Source organism: Ovis aries, chromosome X (genome assembly GCF_016772045.2).
Source record: "Ovis aries strain OAR_USU_Benz2616 breed Rambouillet chromosome X, ARS-UI_Ramb_v3.0, whole genome shotgun sequence".
NCBI lineage: Eukaryota > Metazoa > Chordata > Mammalia > Artiodactyla > Bovidae > Ovis > Ovis aries.
This window is the reverse complement of record NC_056080.1, coordinates 57,813,735-57,828,576: the sequence shown is the minus strand read 5'-3', so window position 1 is coordinate 57,828,576 and position 14,842 is coordinate 57,813,735. Positions and strand designations below refer to the sequence as shown.

At 39.5% G+C, this 14,842-nt stretch overlaps 1 protein-coding gene across 4 annotated transcripts in view; it reads left to right on the top strand.

Moving 5' to 3' along the window:
- The window catches only part of JADE3 (jade family PHD finger 3), a 143,217-nt gene that overhangs the window by 49,310 nt on the left and 79,065 nt on the right, over positions 1 to 14,842 (top strand). Inside the window, exon 1 of one of the 4 annotated variants that reach the window (XM_060407298.1) lies at positions 8,223 to 13,316. The exons of the other annotated variants lie outside the window; for them this stretch is intronic. The gene's annotated coding sequence lies outside the window, so the exon portion shown is untranslated. Of the gene's footprint in view, positions 1 to 8,222; positions 13,317 to 14,842 lie in introns of those variants that run through there. 4 annotated transcript variants of the gene reach the window in all.

The following is a 14,842-nucleotide window of genomic DNA, read 5'->3' as shown; positions in this document are numbered from 1 at the left end:
AAAGGAGCACGTTCCAGGCACTGAAATAAGGGCAGGATGTTTGGATCATAGAGACTGAAGGGCAGAGGGGTACATGTGGGGCTGGAGAAGTAGGTTGGTGCCACTTCTTGCAAGGCCTCGGGGCTTGGCAAGAGGTTTGAAAACCATACAAATAGCTCTAGTCCATGTGGGTAACTCACTTCCTTCAGCTGAGTCTAGATAATTAACTTGCCAGGATTACCCACATGGTTGAGACTTAAATCTAGGCACACCACAGTATCTGTCACGTGTCTAGACCTGGCTCAGGCATTGCCTCTCCCAGGAAGCAGTCCTTCCTGCCAGTGGGAAAGGGTAGGTGTTCCTCCATTCATGCTGCTCAGAAGACACTCGTGGCTTTATACCCCATCTACACCTGGGCAGGACATGTAGATGCCAACCCAGGCTAATGATTGGCACTTGTGTGAAAAAGTGTTGTCAAAGCAGGCCTGACTGGGAAGGGTCCCTTTGCTGGCATCTGGAACTTGGTGTTCAGGGGGATTCGCACCAGTACCATTCCCAGAACTGAGAAGGGTGGCCCAGTGTGCCTGAACTGTTTATACAAACAATGTGGTTTCTGCTGAACACCTGCTTTCCTTCTTGAGGTCTAGAATTTTTATATTTGCTAATCAGAGGGTGCCTATGTGGTCAACCTCCAATCAAAATTGTGGGCACTGAATCCCTAATGAGCTTCGTTAGTGGACAACATTTCGTGTGTGTTGTCACAGCTTGTTGCTAGGGAAATTAAATGTATCCTGTGTGACTCCACTGGGAGAGGACTCTTGAAAGTTTGTGCCTGGTCTCCCTGTATTTCAGTCCACTGATTTTGCTTTGTATCTCTTCACTCTAATAAATCATAGGGGATGAGTGGTTATATGCTGAGTTCTGTGAATCTTCCTAGTGCATCACAGAACTTGGGGTGGTCTTGGGAAGTCCTGACACAGCACCCCTGCAAAACCATTGTTAAGCATTTTTCAGCATTTATTTTCGAAGGAGTGAATGAGTCTGGTGAGGAACTAGGGCAGAGAAAGAGGCTCTCTGGTGGTGGCACTGACTGTACTCTGCTTTTATTGGTCCTAAACTTGTACTTTCCACTCTACTGAACTTTAGGCCTGTGGAGGCCTGCAAGGGAACCTGTGATAGGGGATCAATGGAAAGGTTTTACACTAAGGAGTCATGATCAGATTTACATTTGGGGAAGAATAAATGCCCAAGAATTGTCAGGAGAATTTGTAAGTAGAGTCTGCTTTACCAGAATAACACTTATTACAAAGCCAGTGTCATAAAAGTAGTGTTATAATGGACTAAAAATTTGATGTAACAGCCAGATTTCCTGAATTCCAGCCCAGGTTCCTTCATCAAATTTTTATTGAGTTCTTTGATGAACTCTGTAAGAGTGAACTTGTGAAACTCGGTTCCCTTTCTGGTTTACTTCTGAGACAGATTATGCAAAAGCAAACATCATTTATACTGTCTGCAGTGGAACCCTCTGAACTTCTTTTTAGGTGGTTAGGATGCTGTCAACTGTCAAAGTAGGAATGTGGGGTTCTGAATTCAGAACGTGGGGAAAACAGTAAATAATCAACTTTTACTCCCGCCTGTGAATTGCTGATATTTCACATGCTAACACCTTAGGAGTAATTTTGGCACTTTTGAGTTTTATAGTTTTTCAATTGGTAAAAAATATTCCTATTTTCACAATCTGCCAGCATTGTTTTATCTTTCTTTGCATGTCAGGGCTGATGTTTCCTAAGGGGAAACCTAATTAGACCATGCGATAATCTTCTTGGGGAAATAGAGAAAGTTGGTTATTTAAAACACTAGATGAAAGATCTTATTTTCTTCAAAAACCTTTGAAAGAATAAAACATCCTGTACTGAGGGAACAGAGGTGGGATGATGGAGTTCTGCTGTCCCTGTTTTGCATTTCTATCAGTAAACTTGAAAGCACAGGATCTTCTGACCATTGAAGCTGAAATTATGTATTCACTGTTTCTCATGAAATAACATTTACCATTAAAAAGAGATTGTATTTATATTTGTCTTGGGAAAATTTCTATGCAGGAAATTCATAAGTTCAAGACCCGCAATAGTACACAAAAGCATCACATTGATTACATGTCCCATGTATTGGCTGATTCCTGAAATAGTGTCTCAGAAGGATTAAAATTGAGCCTCTGTTCTGAGCACGTGGTGTTGACTGTGGCTTGGGAATGTGCCAGTTAGTTGCAGCACCTGCGCCTCCTCACAGGGTCTTGCTGCTGCTGTCCAGGAAGATGGAGGAAAACTGCCTCAGCATTCCAGCCACAGATGCAAGGCTAGAAATCCTGTCTCTGAGGCTTCTTCTCCTGCTCTGACTGACAGGTGATCCAGAAACAATACTCTAGCCAGCTAGCTGCAATGCTGGGGCAGGAAGAGCAGCAAAAATGAGAATAAAATCATCTCTTCCCCACCCCCAAGCCCACGCTAATAATAATGATTAGACACCTTTTTGTTGACAACCTCATCTTACATTAAACAACATTTAGGAATCCTGGGTGTGATGGCCTATTTGCAGTGTGTAAATAGAACATGGGAAGAGGATGCTCAGATCTGACCTAGAAATTCGAGATGTAGGTGGAGAGACCTAACACCCCACTGGGGACTCACAGGCCAATTACCTTGAGTCTGGTAACTGGAATACAACTCCTAAAGGAAACTAGGTGTTTCGAACTAAGAAATAATATATGTATAGGTGAGGCTTCTTGCATTCTTTCTTTGTTTATTATAAGTCCTCAAAAGTTCATAGAAATTAAGGTTTTTCAAAGTGTGTGAGAGCATTGGAGACAAAGAAAGAGAAACAAAGGATAGGGCCTTTTCTTTTCTTTTTTTTTGTTTGTGAGCAAGATCCTGCAGTATCAGATTGAACAATATGATATTGCTGATACTCAAACATTTTTACCTTCAACAATGGCAATTTCATATGATTTAACTTGATATGTCTAAACTAATTTCACCACACAGATGCTTTGAAAATATTCTCAGCTTATTTTATTGGGCATAACTTCATCAGAGGAGGAAGGAGATCATAAATTCTTACAAAGTCATTTATAATAATTTATGACATAATCATGACTTATCAAATGTGTTTTTAGCAGTTCTATTGAAGTATAACTGATATATTAAAACCACACATTCCATTGTATATAATTTGATGAGTTTGGACTCTGCATATACCTGTGAAACCATCACTACAGTCAAGGTAATAGACATATCCATCACCTTCAGAAGTTTCCTTATGCCTCTTTTTTGTGATAAGAACACTTAACATGAGATTTACCCTAGTAGATCTCTGGAACTTAATTCATCTTGCAGTTTTGAAATTTTACACTGATTGAACAATAATTTCCCATTTTCCCTTTCTCACAGTCCTTGGCAGCCACCATTCTACTGCCTGATTCTGTGAGTTTGACTATTTTAGATACCTCATATAAATGAAATCATACAGTATTTTTCCTGGCTTATTTCACTTAGCATAATGTTCTCCAGGTTCATTCATGTTGTCATAAATGAAAGGATTCCCTTCTTTTTTTAAGGCCATCTGTCAAATGGACATTTGGGTTTTTTCTATTTCTTGACTACTGTGAATAATGCTGCAGTGAATATGGGAGAGCCAATATCTCTTTGAGATTCTGACTTCAGTTATTTTGGATATATATGGCTAACAGAGGTGTGTGTGTGGGTGTGGGTGTGTGTGTGTGTGTGTGTGTGTGTGTGTATATATATAAAGGTGCTCAACATCACTAATCAGAGAAATGCAAATCAAAACCATAATATCACCTCACATCTATTAGGATAGCTATTATATATAAAAAAGCTAAGTGTTGGTGAAGATGTAGAGAAATTAGAACTCTTTACTCCCACACTGTTGGTGGGAATGTAAAATGGTGCAGCCATTATGAAAAACAGTATGCAGATTCTTCAGAAATTAAGAATAACAGCTACCATGTGATCAGCAATCTCACTTCTAAAAATAATGTTTGTTTTTAACTTGGATATTCTTGAGAGAGAATCCCAAAGAAATCCAGAGCCCCAAGGCCTGCTGTCTTAAATACAATGGCATTGTGATCAGTGGTCTAGATAGTCTGGGGTAGCCTGGAATTTTTAGTTCATTTCTGGCTCAGTACCTGATTCACTAGGCTTTCTTAGGCAGTCATTAGGCTTGACTATAAATCAGTTGTTATTCTGACATTTCATAACTTCGTTCTCAAAATGCATGTTGGAGACACTCCCTTGTTCGTAATGTTTTTGAGGCTCTCCTTTTCGGAATTACCTTCGGAGCCATTTAATAAACCACATGCAGAATTGATTATTCACTTCATTCATTCAATAAATGTTTCAGTTTTTTCAAATTTTTTTTTATTGAAGGATAATTGCTTTACAGAATTTTGTTTTCTGTCAAACCTCAATGTGAATCAACCATAGGTATACATATATCCCCTCCCTTTTCACCCTCCCTCCCATCTCCCTCCCCATCCCACCCCTCTAGGTTGATAGAGAACCCCTGTTTGAGTTTCCTGAGCCATGCCATACCGCAAATTCCCATTAGCTATCTATTTTACATATGGTAATGTAAGTTTCCATGTTACTCTTTCCATACATCTCACCCTCTCCTCCCCTCTCCCATTTACAAGGTTGGGCACTATATCAGATACAGAGGCAGATGACATGGACATAGAAGGTGGTCCAGGGAAGGAGTGTGAACAGATGCATGTGTGCAGGAAAGCACCAGGACATGTGAGTGGGGAGCAATGAGTGGCACATCTTCCCTAGAGAAGAGACTGTGCAAGGAAAATAACACTGGCAAGGTGACCCACGGCCACATTGTGGAATGCCTTAGATACTATGCGTGCTGCTGCTGCTGCTAAGTCGCTTCAGTCGTGTCCGACTCTGTGCGACCCCATAGACGGCAGCCCACCAGGCTCCCCCGTCCCTGGGATTCTCCAGGCAAGAACACTGGAGTCGGTTGCCATTTCCTTCTCCAATGCATGAAAGTGAAAGTGAAGGTGCTCAGTCCTGTCCGATCTTAGATCTTAGCGACCCCATGGACTGCAGCCCACCAGGCTCCTCCATCCAAGGGATTTTCCAGGCAAGAGTACTGGAGTGGGGTGTCATTGCCTTCTTTGGGATACTAAGCCTGGGAGTCTGAAATTTGTGCTGTGAGCAGTAGGGAGCCATTGAAGGTTTTACACTTTTAGAGTTTTTAACTGCCTCTAATGACAGTAGAATTGGAATTGTAAATCAGTCTTACAGTTTATTTTCCCAGCTTGTTACTGACTAAAACTGGTTTTACATACCTCCATCACATGCCCATTTGAATAGATTTTGAATAACATTTGATTCTTTCCAAAAGTGAAATTCACTCTCAAAGGAAGAAAAATTGCTTTCATTGACCTTATTCAAAGAAATATGATACGCCAAAGGGACAAAAGGCAAATTCAAATAAAAAATGTCCTAAGTGTTTTGAAGAATTGCGTTTGCTTCAGAGGATCTCTTGGAAGTCAGCCTATAATTGAATGTGTGAATTCTGGTATATTTGGGTTTTTAATTACTTCATAGTTACATACATCTGTGTAATTAACCTTTTGGGTTGGTATCTGCCCTGTCTTTACTGGAGTACACTGAAGGGTAACAGTGTGCAGATAGAGGATGGGGATTATAAATAAAAAGAATAGGGGTTCTAACAGCAATGCTGAGTTCTCTTCAGGTGAGATATTAGGGGTGTGGGCCATGTTAACTAGTTAAATGCTTATTGTAGGTACCACTGCCTCTGGTCTGAAGAGGTACCTGCCTTGGCATCAGGTAGGATGAGAGACTTACATATAGAGTGACATTTGCTATTTGTGTGGCCGTTATTACAAATTTCTTCTTTGGGATCAGATGGTTGACTCCCTCTGTGATCTTGGCATTAGCTAGAGTACCCTTCTAGAGTACTCTAGAGTACTCTTCTCTAATGGAGCCCAGCAGTAGTGCCTGCTTTGGAGAAGTATTTACTGTCTAAAGTGTCAGTATAGTAGGGTTGTGGTATGTAATGAAATTTCTATTCTATATTTAATCATTAAAAACTGACTTCTAAATTCTATCAGTTAACTCTTGCTGTATACCTTGCCACTTCAAAAGTTAGTGGCTCAAAGTAGTAATGATTATTTGTTCTGTGAGTTGGCCATTTGGGCTGGGTTCAGCTGACCAGTTCTGTTCTTAGCTGGTCTCCTTTATACCTGTTGTCAACTATAGGTCAGCAGGGAGCTCTGTTTCTCAAGTTGGCTATGACTGTCAACTGGGACAATGGTAGAGGGTAAGAGTATTGGGCTATCCATCTCTTAACCTACAGAAGTCTACCCAGGCTTGTTTTCATAATAGCTGGGCAGGTTTCTAAGACTGAATAGAAGCAGCAAGGCCTCTTGAGGCTTAGAATTGGCATAGCATCACCTCTGCTACATTTTGCTGGCCTAGGCTAGTGACAAAGCCAGTCCAGATTCAAGGAATGGGAGGGAGCTTCAAAATCACCTTGAAAGAGCATAGATAAAGAAGAAGGTGGAGAATTGAGACCATTTGTGCTATCAGACAAATGCGGATTACTCTTCTTAAATGCTTCAGTTACTTCTGTAACATTTAAAAACTCATGTGTTCTGTATATTCACATCATTTGTATTCACAGGGTTAAAGACTGATCAGAAACAAGAAAGTATTAAGTTTTTCACAAGTCAGAGCCGTGATTATAGTCCTTTCGTGAAGTTGGCTTTTGGGGGGTACTTGGATTCTGAATGTGCCTCACATTTTAAATCAAAGCTCCTCCATCCATGGGATTTTCCAGGCAAGAATACTGGAGTGGGTTGCCATTTCCTTCTCCATGGGATCTTCCCAGCCCAGGGACTGAATCCGGGTCTCCCACATTGCAGGCAGACTCTTTTCTGTCTGAGCCACCAGGGAATTCCTTTAACTCTGGATCCTTGCTACTAAGTGATGTGACGAGCATAACTGGAAATTTAAAAATGTAGCCACAGATTCTTTGACATTACCCTCATCAGGAGGTTAAGCCTATATCTCCTTCCAGTTAAATCTGGGTGGGCTTGTGAATGCTTCAACCAGTGTGATAGAGTATGTGATTCTGAGGCTGTTATAAAAAGCGTGTAGCTTCTGCTTTGTTCATTAGAATATTTATGCTGGGACTCCTGAGCTGCCATGTAAGAAGTCTGTTTACCCCAAGGCTACTATGCTGCAGAGGCCTTGTGTAGACAGTTCAGAGGTAGTTTCTGCTAAGCCCAGTCATCTCTGTCAAAGGGGCTAGCTGAGTGAAGAATCCTCTAGATCATTCCCAGCTGCTTTGAGTCTTTCCAGCTGTGATCCCAGACATCATAGAGTAGAAAAACAGCATCCCTACTGTGTGTCACCTGAATTCCTGATTCACAGAATTTGTAAGATGATAAAATGATGGTTCTTTATGCCACTGCATTTTATAGTGGTTACATAGCAGTAGATAACTGGAACAGAAGAAGTGAATGGCCATGGCTGTATTCCAGTAAAACTTGTTTCATGAACACTGAAATAAGAATTTTTCATGTCATAAAATATTATTTTTTTTCAACAATTAAAAAATGTAAGGGCCATTCTTACCTCATGGGCTATACCAAAAATCAGCAGTGAGCTAGATATGGCCTATAGGCCAGAGCATTTGACCCCTGCTCCAAAAGATTATGTTGTACTTGTAACATTTAAACCTAAGGGCTTTCGTCAAGATGACTCTGCTTTCATGCTTCACACCCATTTCTCCTGTCTAAATAAAGTGATAATAGATAAAATAAAAAATTAGAAAGATACAATCTGTGATGAAGAAAAGATAAATCTCTGGACCAGAAACATATCAAATAGTAAGTGAAGATTATTGGTCATGAGCTTCTAGTTACTGACCTACTGGACTCTAGATCCAGAAGAACGTAGAGATGGCCGAGAATTGTTTTTCTGTAGATAATGGAAAATCAAAACACTCTGTGATTGGAAGAAATGATCCCTGGCTGTGTAAAGTCAGAGGTTGCTCCTGAACAGAGACTGAAAAAGATGTTACTTCCATTTGTAGTGACAGACAGACAAGCAGAGAGAAACTCTGTTTGGGGGGGGTGTGGGGGGTGTGGGTGGGTGGGTGTGTGGGTGTGGGTGTGGGTGTGTGTGTGTGTGTGTGGTTTACTGTCTGCAGGTGTGTGTGTGAAGTTTACTGTCTGCAGCTGTGTGTGTGTGTAGTTTACTGTCTGCAGCTGTGTGTGTGTGTGTGTAGTTTGCTCTGTGTGTGTGTGTGTGTGTGTGTGTGAAGTTTACTGTCTGCAGCTGTACTTTTATCCCTATTGGTGGGATGGGACTGAGAATGCTGGGAGGAAGCCACTCTCAATGGAAAGAGTCAATGAAGAAGGAGGGAAATGAACTTTCTCCAAAGTTATCTTACAATCTAAAACCTCAAAGTGAGAACAGTTGTCCAAATTAGCCATCAGCAAATACATTTACTCCCAGTGAGAATCATTTTAGAGTGATTTTAAAGTTTATTTTAAAAGAGCTAAAGAAACAACAACTTCAACTATAAATTTCTTTAAAAACCCACCCATACTTGGTAGGAACTCATATTCTAGTTGGAGATTTTTAAACATGTACCGGTGACTACAAAATAGCTTATGTAAGCGATGGTGCTGTACACAGCCCACTCTGAGAGCATACTGCTTTGACGGCAGTTGTCAAGGGGGTGAGTCAGACAAGGGAGGCTTTTTAGAAGAGGTGACATGTTTGCTAAGCCTTATGAGAATGAGTTTATGTGTTTGCAAAGTGAGGAGGTTAGAAGAGAGCCTTCCAGGCAGAAGAGATAGTATAATTATATAAAGCAAAGGGGTGAGATGCAATGTGAGTGTGGAAACTACAGAGGTTCAGCATTGTTTGAGCATAAAACTGGAGCATAGTGTGTTGAGGGATAAAGCTGCAGAAGTAGGTGTAGCTCAACTTTGGAGGATCTTGTTGGCCTTGATGAGGACATTAATAAAGATCTAGGAGCAAAGGGAAGCCATTAAAGTTTCAACAGTGAGGGGGCATGGTCCAATTTGTGTTTCAGGTAAGTCTCTGGCATTTGGGTAGAGGGTGAATTGAGGACAACAAGATCAGGAGCCCCAAGACAAGTTAGGAAGCCGCTGTTGCAGTTTCAGGAGATGGTTAAGTCCCAAGCTAGGAAAATGAAGGCTGAAATGGGATAGGAATATTCATTTAGAAGATTATTTCAGAGGTTAACTTGGCAGGGTTTGATGAGGATGTTCTAGGATGAGAGAAAGGAAGAGTTAAGGAATGTTTTCTAGATTTTGTAGCTAAGTGGAGGGTGCCCAATGAAACCACTAGAAAGGAGAAAACCAGTAGAAAAAAGATAATGGTGTTGTTGTTGATCATCTTTCAGGTTGATGTGTCTGGTTGGTGGGGGTTGGGGATGTGTGTAGGAGGATGGTGGTGGTCAATTTTTTTTTTTTATCTTTTCCTTTCCTTCCTCTGTCCTCCTATGCCTCTTTCTATTCTGCGAGCCATAACATGGGTTTAGTGTAGTAGAGCACTTTGGGGAGACACCACCACTTACAAGATGGTTAGAGGAAGAAAAAGATATGAGGGAGCAATATAGGGAACCTGGAAAAAAGCCTTTGGAAACCAAGGAATCTGTTTCAAGAGGGAAAGTGGGAGGGAGGGACTGAACAATCATATGTCAGATGCAACATACAGATACTTAAGAGAAGGGGGTTGAGCCTGCACAAACTGATGACTTTTCCAAGAACTCTATAGAAGCCAATTGAGGAGTGACTGAGAGCCAGGAAAGGAAGACAGACCATAGACTACATTTTGAGAAGTTTCTAAAAGAAGGGAAAGAGATGAGGTATTAAAAAGAGAAAAATGAGGGCTTCCTGGGTAAAGAATGCTGGTAAAGAATCCACCTGCAATGCAGGAGACCCCGGTTCAATTCCTTCCTGGGTTAGGAAGTTCCCTTGGGGAAGGGATAGGCTACCCACTCCAGTATTCTTGGGCTTCCTTGGTGGCTCAGATGGTAAAGAATCTGCCTGCAATGTGGGAGACTTGGGTTTGATCCTTGGGTTGGTAGGATCCCCAGAAGGAGGGCATGGCAACCCACTCCAGTATTCTTGCCTGGAGAATACTCAGAGACAGAGGGGCCTGGCGGGCTACAGTTCATGGGGTCGCAAATAGTCAGACACAACTGAGCAACTAAGCACAGCACACAGAGAAAAATGATGTAAGGCAAGAGATAATCTGGGAATAAAGGTAGGGAGAGACTGGAATCTGTTAACAGAAACAAGTCTTAGTATAAAGGCAGACTTTTTTTTCTAGTCACAGAAAGCTATTCTTTGTTTAGAGCTGTCTAAAAATGAAAATGGATTGCCTTATTAGATGGTTGCTCCCTGTCACTGGCATGGTCAAATAGAGGTTAGATTTAGATGTGTAGAAAGATATATTGGTTGGTGAGTGTCTTTGGGTGTTTTAGTCTCTGTTCAATTCTCGACACTTTGCCCAAAGTGTTTTAAGCATTATAAACTGATGAGTTATTCTGTGGACTTGTGTTGCCTGGCAGCTCTCCATAGATTGATCAAATCAATGGACCAAGTTAACTTACATACCTTTGATCTTGAAGGATGAAATTAAACTGCAGATTCTCAGATAAGAAAATATTGAGGCTCAGTGTCCAGGAAAGTTTCATCACTATGACAGTCAATCATGGTCTGAGTTCACAGGTATTTTTGACAAAGTAGTCATTTTCCACATACAACACCAAAGCCTTTATTTCAGATTTTTGAGAGTTTTATTTTTTATCTGTCCATCATTTTTGTAAAACACTGTTCCTTGTAATAACTAAATTGTACTGAGATGGATAGAGAAGAAAAACCTGTTTCCTTTTCTCTTTCTGTGATTCATATTCCTATATGGATGCTTTTAGTTTACATAGAGGTTTTTTTTTTGTTTTTTTTTTTTTTTTTTTAAGGGCCAAGAGCAGATAGTTTCCATCTATGCTCTCTAGTCCTCATCTTAGATCTTTTTAGTGGTTCTTTTGGGTCGTGTTTAAAACAGTTCAGGGGTAAATTTTGCTGTTAGTCTCAAATGACTACTTATCTGTATCCAAATCTGGCTTCCTGGGGTACTGAAGCATGAACGGCATAAATTACTGAACTCAACTAATTCTCAGAAAGCCACATTTTAGTCAGTACTTTCCAGCTTTCTCACTCACTCCTTTTACAGAATTAACAAGTGGTATAACTAATTACTTAGACTTTTATTCCTTCTCAAGTTGTACATTTTAAATTCTGTTAACCTTTTGAAAATGTTAATATGTAATAAAACAACAAATCCATAACAGAAAAACTGGAAAATGCAAGTATTGGGGAAAAACAATTCCCCTGACCCAAGAATAAGCACCAGGTGTGGTGGATATTTATCTTTTAAGGAAAAATAGATGCATCCTTGTTACCAACTGACTTTTTCCTTCTTATGGCCCTCAGATAAGGGATCAGCCCCCCAGTTACTTCTAGGCCTGTAAATTTTACTTGTTTGTTTCCTTGTTCTGAGAGAATGCAGTAAGTGAAAATCTCTCAGGTTGATTTTCCTTTCTTAATACTCTCCCATCGTGTTAGGGACATGAATAAAATGCCCCTTTAATCATATACTTAAGTTTTTAGCAGTCACATTTTTTATTTTGAAATAAGAGATTTTGAGATAATATGTCTAAATTTAGAGAGGAATTGCAAAAATAATATAGAGAGCAAATTTCCTCTTCCAAACAAAATGGAGTAGACACATTTCACACTGTTTGAACTAAATACAACAGTACAGGTAGTTTAAAAGTAAATGGGTGGAAAAAGACATACCATGCACATGCCAATCAAAAGAAAGCTGGGGTGGCTATACTAATATCAGATAAATTAGACATCAGAGCAAAAGAAAACTACAAAAGACAAAAGGAGCACCACATAATGATTCAGAGGGTCAGTCCACCCAGAAGACAGGACAATCTTAAATGTGTATGCACCAAACAACAGAACTTTAAGTACATGAAGCAAAACTCTCAGATAACTGAGAAATATTAATAGGTATAAATCCATAGTTACAGTTGGGAACTTTAGTAGCATTATGTACTTACTTTTCAAGTACACATGTAATATTCACCAAGATAGATTATATCCCAGGTCATGAAAAAAAAAACCCAACAAATATAAAAGAATTAAAATCATACAGAGTATATTATCTGACCATAATGGAATCACACTAGAAATAAAAAACAGACTACAGGAAAGTCTTCAAACACTTGGAAACTAAACAACACACTTATTAATCCATGGGTCAAGGAGGAAGTCTCCAAGGAAAATAAAATGCCTTGACCTGAGTGAAAATGAAAATGCCGCATATCAAAACTTGCAGCTTGTAACAAAATCAATGCTGAGTGGGAAATTTATAGCACTAAGTGCTTATATGAATAGTAGATGAAAAGTCACAAATGAATAAGCTTCCACCTTGAGAAAATAGAAAAAAGAAGAGCAAAATAAACTGAGAGTAAGATGGAGGAAGGAAATAATAAAGAATACTTAATATAATTGAAAACAAAAACAATAGAGAACAACAATGAATCCAAAAGTTGGCTCTTTGAAGAGAGAAATTCTGACTTAATTGGTAATGGGTGCAGTTTGGGCGGTGGAATTTTTACAGTCTCCCCAGATGATTTTTAATCCCAGAAAATGTTTAATAAGGATTGAAAATCTCTGCTGGGGAGGCCAGATAATTTTCTCAGGGTTTAAACTGTGTTGGCATCTATTGCCCAGCCACTTTTCATTTCTCCTGAGAAAAATTTGTAGCCGTTTCATTTTCTCTCACTTTTTGTTGTCCTTAAAGTCAGTGCTGATCCTTTCCCTTTTATGTTAACTTCCCTGTCTGACTACTCTTTGGCCTTTAGTTTGTCTCTGATCAGAGGTGAACATTTAACTGTAACCCCCCTCCACTTCACACCCTCACCACCTTGATTGATTTGGGATTAACCCCAAAACCCCCCTCTGATTGGTTTGTCATACATCATTGGTCACTAGCTTTAGGCTGTGATCACCCAAGCCATAGTAACAGTGTGTCTAGCGCACCTGGTCTTGTGACCTGTCTCTGAGGGAGCCAAAAGACTTGGTTTTTCCATTCTGGTGGCCAGTGCAGTGCCTGCCCTCTATTAATACAGTACTAACAGTTGATGTGCAGTGGATTTGCTCTTGCTCAGTAAGTTTGGGGTTGTTTATTTGTTTGACCTTACATGTGAGACCTGTTATTCTTTCTAAAATCTGGGATAAAGGTATTTTTCCTCCTAATAAATTCTGATGATCATTTTAAATCAGGTAGATGTTATTGTCAATGTATTAGGGGTACATGTGACTAAATTTAAATGTGGCAGCAACCCACAGCAGGAGATAAGACATAATGAAAATCATTATTTTTTTAAGTTGTTTTGAGTTTCTATCTAGAGAAAGAGTTATGTATTTCATAGTAAAAGCTGTTGTGATTTACTTAATTCTTAAGAGGTCTTATTTGCAAATGGTATTTTATCTTAAAAGGATTTATGCTTTGTACATATATCTCTTTATTCTTAAGATGCCAAACCTACTTATTTATCTGGGTAGTTGAAATTGTTGAATATATGTTATAAATTAAAAAGAAAATGTGGGGAATTCCCTGGTGGTCCAGTGGTTAGGACTCTGTGCTGTCACTACCATGACCCAGGTTCAGTCCCTGGTCAAGGAACTAAGATCCTGCAAGCCATGAGGTACAGTCAAAAAAAAAAAAAGGAAAAAAAGAAAATGTACTACTAAGTTTTAAAAAGTTATTAGAACTGAGGTCTTTTTGCTTAAAAGACACAAAACAGATTTTAACTTAGAAAGGGTCTAGGACCATTAGAATAGGCCACCCAAGCTAAAAACCTTCAAGTGAGGTCTGATTAACCAGTGGGCTGAGAGATTAGAAAGGAAGGAATGTTGTTAGGATAGTGATAATTCAGTTGTATGCTTCCAATTTTTAATATTCTATCATTAAAAGAAAGGTTTCTTATAGTTTAGATTAGAGGTTGACAAGGTGTGACCTGTGAGCCAAATCTAGCCTGCCACCTGTTTCTGTATGGCCTGGGAGCTAAGAATGGCTTTTAACATTTTTAGTTAATAGGTTTAGTGAAATGTTCAGTGAATTTGAAAAATGAATAGTATTTCATTATATGTGAAAATTATGTGAAATTTGAATTTTAGTATGATAAAGTTTTATTAGAACAGAGCCACGATCATTTATTTGTTTATGTACTATCTGTGGTTGCTTTCGTACTACAATAGCAGATTTGAGTAATTGCCACAGAGACCGTGTGGCCTACAAAGCCACACATATTTGCTATCTGGTTCTTTACAAAAAATTTTGCTGAACCCTGATTTAAACTCCCTTCCCAATGTGGCCTTCCCATGCAAGATGATTTCTACCCAGGAGGTTTGAAATTTGTTAACATGTCTATTAACATTAAAGAGGGTAAGCTTGTTTCCTGGCAACAGGGATAACTGTGGTTGACATAGAAATACTTTACTGAGTGGTAGGCACCTATCTAGGTAAATTTGTATTTTCTTCTTTTTTCTTAAATGGTTTTTGAGAGCTTTGGAAAAGAGTTGACCTCCAGACTACTCATCTGATCACAGGGGACTCATGAGTCACACAATGTGTCTTTTAATTTTTAAAAACAAGCTTTAAAGTGACTGAGATGAAGGCAGGCTTATTTT